At 38.9% G+C, this 9,164-nt stretch overlaps 1 pseudogene; it reads left to right on the top strand.

The window, feature by feature from the left end:
* Nucleotides 1–5,756: 5,756 nt before the first annotated feature.
* On the top strand, nt 5,757–7,018 carry LOC127226596 (phosphoglycerate kinase 1-like; annotated as a pseudogene).
* Nucleotides 7,019–9,164: the final 2,146 nt, after the last annotated feature.

The raw sequence follows: 9,164 nt of genomic DNA, 5'->3' as shown, positions 1-9,164 counted from the left end.
ATGGAAAAACTCTGTTAATTACAGGCTGAAACTGTAGGTATGCATTTTTTCTCTCTGCAAGCATTTAAATCTGTTAGCTCTAAAGGAGACTGACTATCTTAAGGAGAAAATGCACACAGGGTGACAAGGACCCTGACTGTATTAAATGATAGCTATTATAGATCTAAACGTAGTCTTGTTACTCTGTGCCCATCACTTTTCAGAAACTTCTTTTGGTCTCTTTAATTTTGTTTCTTGGTGCTTGAACTTTATAAGGTATAAGGGAATTTTATTTTTTTCTTTTTGCTATCCATAAGTATGTTCGTGGCTGAGAAAATTGTAACAAAAGGCTTATGAACAAGGGGAAATGCATGAGTATGTTGAAAATACATGTCACGTGACATAGTAGCCTTTAGCTATGAAGACTCAGAGAAATAGACAAAAGTGAACGCCATGCTTAGATTTGGTGACCAGTGAGTGGTCAGTCATAGAAAAGTCTTGACTAGTTATTATAAAGAATCCAGAAATAACTTAGTCTAGCCTGTTGGTTTTTTTTCAGATTATTTTATTCATCTTAATATTTTGAAAGATAAGGTGTTTCTTCCCTCTGAGAATAGGAAAGATTTCTTTGAATTAGGAACATATGGCCATCTTCTAAAGAGAAAAGAATGAGTGGCTTCTTTAAGGTTTATGATCTATTTCAAGCAAGAAGAAAGGACCATCCTTCTGATAGTTTCTCAGTACTCCACAGTAACATGTTCTGAACTTATCACACCTGAGCATTATGTACTTGCCATAGGCCACTGCTTTAAGTTCTTTACTGTTCCATAATTTTTCTATTGCCTCCAGTTAATTTCTTTAACCTAAAAACACCCTTCCAGACACCAGAAAACAGCACGTTATCTAGCTAACATACAATGACAATTGTGTCTCAGTTCCAGGATCAAATGCTTTTCTTCTGTCATCATGTTGCCCAAACTCTATTGTTATCAGTTATTTCTCTGTTGATTAATAACTCTTCATAGTTTCAATATATAAAGTATTTTTGTAAGTTCAACTTTTGTAAAAAGCCAGATACAAAACCATGTAGAAAAAGGCAAATGTTTGATTCTATTATGTAGAGAGCCACCGGTGCCATTCCCGAAGATGGCGCCGGTTTCCTGTCCATAAGCCAGCAAGGTGCGGTTGTTTTTGACAATGCGCTTGCATGATCCACATCATGGGGTGACCATTACGAGCGTTGCGGGCTGCACCTGTCAGTAACGGACACGACTCCCTAAAGCATATATAAGCAGTGCCTTTTTCCTCCTTTGGGGTCTTCCCTCAACTTGCTGTAATGAGCCGTGCAATAAACATAGCTGCAGAAGAATCCTGGTGTTGAGCGTCATTCTTGCAGGCGAGGTGATAGCGCTCGACACTATTAGGTAAATGAATTATCGTTTAATCATCAACTCCAAATCTCACTGTTTTAAATTTTATTTTTAAATTTTACATCTCTGAAATGAGAGTTCTGCTTAACATTGGTGATGACATAGTAATTTTTACTAAAATTGAAAGAGGGTCTTAAATGATAATGAATGTTTGCAGTTTGGAATTATGTATTGTCTGTTTTGTTTTATATTTGATAATAATGTGAAAATGTTTGATTATTAGTCATGAGGTACTATTGCCATAGATATCTCTACCCCATCCTTATTCCAAAGACAAATGACTTCACTATTCCATTCAGCTTACACTTCAAGGGTATCAACTGCCACAACCAAAATTTAATCAAAGTTATACAACCAGCTTGATAACAGGAATTATCTGCAAATATAACCAGGAAATCTTGCATCCTGAGACAGGAAATGAAGGTGTATTGTCAAATTTCTAGAGTTCTTATCAGTAAATATTATTTTCTCTCACTCACTTGTAATCAAAGCTGGAAATACTACTCTGTAGTAAAAAATAATCAAAATAAAGTCTCTGTGATGTGTTTATTCATTTAAGCACTCAATTATTAAATACTACAAATAATTGTCCTAGATAATGAGGCTCTGGACATGATAATCAGGCAACTTTGAAAAGAAGACATTTCACAGAATATTTTAATTAAACTACTTCAATTTTTAGTGTGTATTTATGTATGTATTTGTATATATGTCGAATCATAATAGCCTGCAAAAGATTCAGAACATATTATTGCATGTGAAATTACTATTATGGACTTCTTTTGAAGCCAAATTCTGCTTTTGGCAGAATGGGACCTGGGGAGGTGTTACAAGTTGTTGTCCGCCAGCCTGCTTGGTCCCACAGCCGTGCCAGCCCCAAATAACACACAGAGATGTTGTAGTAGATATAATGCTGTTTGTTTGTTACTAGCATTTCTTATTGGCTAGCTCTGCCTTAACTATTAACCCATTTCTATCAATCTAAGTATTTCCACATGGTCTTAACTTACTGGAGAGAGGATCCAGAGTTCTACTACCCTGTTGGTCGTACATGTTGAATCTTCTACTCTCTTCCTGAAACCTCCTTCTCTCCTAGTCCCACCTATCTTGCTTTCATATTGGCCAACAGTGCTTTATTCATTAACCAATAAGAGCAACATATTTACAGTATGACATCTCCCATCAGGGAAGTGTCCTGAAATCCACAATCCCAGAGCTTAACCAACAGGAAAACTATGTTCCTTATTCTAAGTACTTATTGTCAAGGGGTGTGCTATCTCTTGGTCTGTAGGCTTTCCTAAGGAATAATACTCCAGATGATGAACTACAGAGCTGTCCCTGAGATAAAGGCCTGCTGATACAGCATAGGGTTCCCACACTCTGCCTTCCATTGTGTGTACCAGCCTTCTGCACACGTAAGCTTCTTGAGAGACTTTCCCTCATGAAAATCATATCTAGACATTTTAGAATAAATTAGAACTCAACTCCAGCACTTTCACTCTATTGTTTCTTATCTGCTGCATATGCATTGGGAACTCAAATAGTATGATACTCTACACTGTTCCTCACAGTTCAAGAAGCCAGAGGACGTGCCAGTATTTGCCCTTGTTTGAGTTCATGCTGAAAAGTGAATCTCTCCAATGAACGACCATGACATGAAATGAAATCTAGAGATTCATGGATTGGGTTACGTCTCAAGGCACTTATACATAGTGCCAGTCCTAACCAAAGCCTTGCAAACCTATGGAACTCTCAGCCACTCACATACTGTCTTTTATCCTACTGCAATACCCTGGCTTCCAAGAGTTCTTCTCATCAGTCAGCATTCTGCTGCAGGGTACTTGGTCTCCTACCATCTTCCTTATTACCACCCCAAGAGGTCTCTGTGGCTCATACATTTGTGTACTTTTGTCCAGTATTTTCACCTCAGTAAACCTTGACAATGACACTATATTGAAGTTGAACTACCTCTCTCTCACTGTATCCCCACCCCCCTCAGCCAACACTGATTTCTGTATGAGCTGTAGTAATTTAAAAAGTAAAGACCCATGTGACAGAGCTCACACAGATGCGTTTTTTTAATTAGGGAAAGGGGAGTGAGAAAAAGGAGGGAAGGGAGAGGGGAGACTGGCCTTTGGGGATAGGAGCAGCAGAAGAGAAGAGAAAAGAGAAGCAGAGAAAGAGAGAGAGAGAGAGAGAGAGAGAGAGAGAGAGAGACAAGAGGGAGGGGAGATAGAGAGACAGGCAGAGAAACAGTGTGTGTGTGTGTGTGCGTGCGTGTGTGTGCGAGAGAGAGAGAGAGAGAGAGAGAGAGAGAGAGAGAGAGAGAGAGAGAGAGAGAGAGGATGGGAAGTGGGCAGGGCCCTTTTAAAAGGGAGATTAGTGAATATGGTGCTCTTAGTGACTGAAGCTGAAGGCATATCCTGTCAGAACCCTAAAGATAGGCCAGTAGAGATGCCTGAATACTAATACCAACTCTACTAATAGTAGTTTACTCATATCTAGTTTCCTTCATAGAGAAAGATCAGATATATTTATTGAACTACCCACTGAATTTCAGTGTCTATCACACATTGTAAACATTAAAATAGAAAGTTTCTGAGAGAAAGTAGTTAAATAAAGGCCCAGGATTACTGTAATATTTGAGCCCTTAATTTTGGCCACTGAAAAATTGATGAAATGAAATTGTCATTACATACCTTATGCTTAACTCAGCAACCCCTGTATTTATGAGTAGAATTTGTTCACTTTAACATTGAAATTTATAGTAATATTGAATGTTCACTTAAGAAATTTGTAAACATTTCAGTTAAAACTAAAGCTTGTCATGTGATAACATCATAATTTAATATTAATGTATAAATGAGTTATTCGTCCATGTATTAATGCTTTTCATGCAGGATTATGAAATATTTCCTTAAGGAAATATCCTTAACATATTTACGGTGCCATGAGGAAGTTGGTTTTTCTTATGGTAAAAAGACTTAAAGAAACAATGTGTCACATACTTCCTGGTTTTGCAAAGTTTTAGATCATCAATCCAATGTAAATAAGACAAAATAACATTGATTCCTATCTATTCTCTTCTTCCCTAATATTATACATATAACACAGAGTTCATTTTCTAAGACTTGTTCTCAGGGGAAGAACAGAGGTGATCAGGATAATATATGATTCTGCAAGTGTATGGGTATAAAATGATCAGTGCAGGCATATGCATAACAGTACAGGTTGATTTAGTCTGAGCTTTAACTTTATCATTTTATATTTTAAGAATTTATGATGAAAGTACTCCATAATTTAACTAAAAATGAGTAAAATGAAATATTTCAAACAGGACCAGTTATGTATAAAATGTCATGATAGAACAGAATTTAAGTGACAATGACATCTTGGATAAGCAAGATTTATCACTACTAAATTCACCTTACAGGCAATGCCTAAGGGAAGTCTGAAAAAGAAGCAAAAAAGACAATAATTGCTTACGTGAAAGCATTCAGGAACATGATATTTACTACCGAGCACACAGTTAAACCCCGGATACACTGTTATTATTCATTTAACTATACTCTGTGTTTTGAATTCTGTGTGTGGCACACAATAATTATGAAGTCACACATGTTCCCAACATGTAAAATGTCAAAAAGTAAAACCATCATAGCTTTAAGTTGTTAAGGAAACTTTTAATATCAACTGGAATAAAATGTAGACTATAATTTTAGACATAAAAGACTAGACCACTCCTCTGCTCAGCTGTGCATTCTCCCTTGTCTCCAAGTACTTTCATCAACAGAAATTAATGTATGCTATATCAAAAGTCAAACATGAGCCTATTGATCAAAGAAAGCAAGGTAATGTGTTATAAATGTAGTGCTGAATTAAAAATAACTTATCCACATCAGCACCAAAACATTTTGTTTTAAATAAATATCTTTGCTCTAAAATAGTTTAATCCAATAGGATATGAAATCTAGAAATATCAAAGCATTTAAACATATAAAGTAAATATCAATGAGTGTAAATATGTAACAATTCAGTAACAGGAGATGTCAGTGCTCCCTTTAAGCAATACACACATCAAACTAATAGAGTATTAGTGAATACATTCTGCAAATAAATCTCATTTTATACTAAATAAATACCATATCTAAAGAATGTTCTTTAGACTGGCATGAGAATATGCATTCTTCTGTAGGAGCATAGCAGAGTACAAAGTTGGGGAGGGAAGGAAGTGGAGAAGGATTAGAGAGGAATTGGAAGGTAGGGAACAAACATGATCAAATTCCATTGCATGAAATTCTCAAAGAATTAATAAAAATTATCTCTTTCTCTGGCCTGAGTGTCTCGTTCCTACTGTGTTGCCAAAATGTCGCTCTCTAATAAGCTGACTTTGGACAAGCTGGGCGTGAAGGGGAAGCAGGTCGTGATGAGGGTGGACTTCAATGTTCCTATGAAGAACAACCAGATAACAAATAACCAAAGGATCAAGGCTGCTGTCCCAAGCATCAAATTCTGCTTGGACAATGTAGCCAAGTTGGTGGTCTTTATGAGCCACCAGGGCCGGCCTGCTGGTGTTCCCATGCCTGACAAATAATCCTTAGAGCCAGTTGCTGCAGAACTCAAATCTCTCCTGGGCAAGGATGTTCTGTTCTTGAAGGACTGTGTGGGCCCAGAAGTAGAGAATGCCTTTGCCAACCCGGCAGTTGACATTGTCATCCAGCTGGAGAACCTCCACTTTCATATAGAGGAAGAAGGGAAGGGAAAAGATGCTTCTGGGAATAGATTAAAGCTGAGCCGGCCAAAATTGATGCTTTCTGAGCCTCACTGTCTAAACTTGGGGGTGTCTATATCAATGATGCTTTTGGGAATGTTTACCAAGCCCAAAGCTCCATGGTGGGTGTGAATCTGCCACAGACAGCTGGTGAATTTTTGATGAAGAAGGAGCTGAACTACTTTGCCAAAGCTTTGGAGAGTACTGAATGACCCTTCCTGGCTATCTTGGGAGGAGCTAAAGTTGCAGACAAGATCCAGCTGAACAACATCATGCTGGACAAAGACAATGAGATGACCATTGGTGGTGGAATGTCTTTTACCTTCCTTAAGGTGCTCAACAACATGGAGATTGGCACTTCTCTGTATGATGAAGAAGGGGCCAAGATTGTCAGAGATCTCATGGCCAAAGCTGCAAAAAATCGTGTGAAGATTACTTTGCCTGTTGACTTTGTTACTGCTGACAAATTTGATGAGAATGCCAAGACTGGCCATGTACTGTGGCCTCTGGTATACCCACTGGCTGGCTGGGCTTGGACTGTGGTACTGAGAGCAGCAAGAAATATGCTGAGGCTGTGGCTCGCGCTAAGCAGATTGTTTGGAATGGACATGTTGGGGCTTTTGAATGGGAATCTTTTGCCAGGGGAACCAAGTCCCTCAAGGATGAGGTGGTAAAAGCCACTTTTAGGGGCTGCATCACTATCATCGGTGGTGGAGATACTGCCACTTGCCGTGCCAAATGGAATACAGAGCATAAAGTCAGCCATATCAGCACTGGGGTGGTGCCAGTCTGGAGCTGCTGGAAGCTTCCTGGGGTGGATGCTCTCAGCAATGTTTAGAATTTCCTGCCTTTTGGTTCCTGTGCACAGCACCCAAGTTAACTTAGTGTGTTTTCCGCATCTCCATTTGGTGTTAGCACAAGATTCAGCTAGTGGCAGAGATGCAGAGCCAGGAACCCTTAAACAGTTGCACAGCATCTCAGCTCATCTTTACTGCATCGGGATTTGTCTACATTCTTCAAGATCCCATTTAAATCCCTTAGTGGTTAAGTGCATTCTAGAGTGCATCTGTTTATATTCTGCCTGTAAAAGAAAGTGAGCTATAAAAGCTTAGTTCTCTTTGACTAGCTTCTGGTTAGCTTGGTCACTGTTTATGATGCAGCATGGAAATAAGATGAAATTCCAGCTGTAGGTTTGGAGAAGTTGATTAATAAAGATGTCCACTGGGGGAAAAAAAGAATTAATAAAAATTCATTTAGAAAACTATGATACAGAAAAATCAGTTCCCCAAAGGAAAAGTCATAGCAATATATATCTACAATAAAATAGACCTTTTCAATGACTCTATAACTCTTTGTCTCACAATTCTATAAATAAATAAACTCAAAGATAATAAAAGGCTGCTTTGTCCAGCTGTTTTGAATGTAGGATCACCTGGTACTTTGTTTCAGGTGGTCTGGCTTGACCAAACAATATTAGTCTGGAAGGAATCCACATCTTTTCATTTTCTGTGGAAACAAAAATAGAAATCCTTTTCCCCAGTAACTTGTCCTTGAACTTAAATTTTGGAGTCAAAGCATTTTTTTTTTAAATTTAATTTATTATTTTACATGTCGATCCCAGTTCCCTCTCCCTCCCTCCCTCCCTCCCTCCCTTCCTCCCTCCCTCCCTTCCTTCCACTCTCCTTCCCTCCCTTTTACCCTCTCTGTCCTCTCACATGCACTCTAACCACCCTTTTCTCCCATCCCCCCACCCCAATTCCCAACTGAAATGCCATCCAGTTGGGATCATGTATGTCTGACAGTTCATGTGAAGTAGGGACTAGGGCTGCTCTCCTGTCTCTAGATTAAGGGAGTTATCCCTCCATGGGGGATGTGTTCGCAAAGTCCTTTTGTGCACCAGGGATACATCCTGGCTCCACTGTCTGAGGTCTCTTAGACTGCTCAGTCCTTCTGGGGGCCTGAGTCAGTCCCATGCTGGCTTCCCAGCTATCAGTCTGGTGGCCCATTAGCTCCTCGTTCAGGTAAGCGGTCTCTATATGTTTCTGCCCCCTGGTCTTGTCCTCTCCATCTGCATCTGGGTTCTACCTCGACTCAGTGTTTATGTATGGGTGTTTGCTCCTATTTCCAACGGGCATTAGTTGAGGGCTCCATGGATAAGTTAGTTGTTGATCTCATTCTCTGGGAAGGGCATTTATGGTAGCCTTTCCACGGAAGCTCAAATTGTTATTTGGCAGCAGTCTTGTAGTTCTCTAGACCTTTCTTTGTGTTCAATTTTATCTTCAAACCAATATTGGCTCTCTCTTTTATGTTCTCTCTCTCTCTCTCTCTCTCTCTCTCTCTCTCTCTCTCTCTCTCTCTCTCTCTCTCTCTTTCCTGTCTTCTATTCCTAACCAGGCTCAATCTTCTGAATCTTCGAATCCCCCATGATAGCGCCCCTTACCAGCAGGAAGTAGTTTGGAAAGAACAACGCCCAAATTCCCAAATATTGTCTATAAATGTTTGTTTTCATTTAAATGGACTTGGTTATATAAAATAAATAAAAAAAAGAAAAAAATTTAAAATGTTAACGTATGTGTTGACAAGTGTGTAAACTCATGGCACCCCCAACATCATTAAGGTATAACACATTTCCATCACCACAAAGAGTATTTCAAATGTTCTGTGTAGTCAATACCACAGTATAGTTAAGATTCTGGGTATCCATCGCACTTTTGTGTCTGCCACTACATAGATTATCTCTGTAACCTTAGAAAATATCATGAAACTGTAGAGATGGTTCTATGGTTAAGAGCACTGACTCTTCCAGAGGACCCAGGTTCACACCTGTCAGTAATTGGGAGGTTTGACACCATCACACAGACATACATGCAGGCAAAACACCAATGCAAACAAAGTAAAAATAAATGGAATAAGTATCAGCGGAAGCATGCAATATGTACTCTTTTGATTTGTCATCTTTCATGCAGTACAGTTTGTTTTTGACT

The sequence above is a fragment of the Phodopus roborovskii genome, unplaced genomic scaffold, assembly GCF_943737965.1.
Source record: "Phodopus roborovskii unplaced genomic scaffold, PHOROB, whole genome shotgun sequence".
NCBI classification, from domain to species: Eukaryota; Metazoa; Chordata; class Mammalia; order Rodentia; family Cricetidae; genus Phodopus; species Phodopus roborovskii.
Note: the sequence above shows the minus strand (reverse complement) of the source record. Positions and strands in the feature narration are given on the sequence as shown.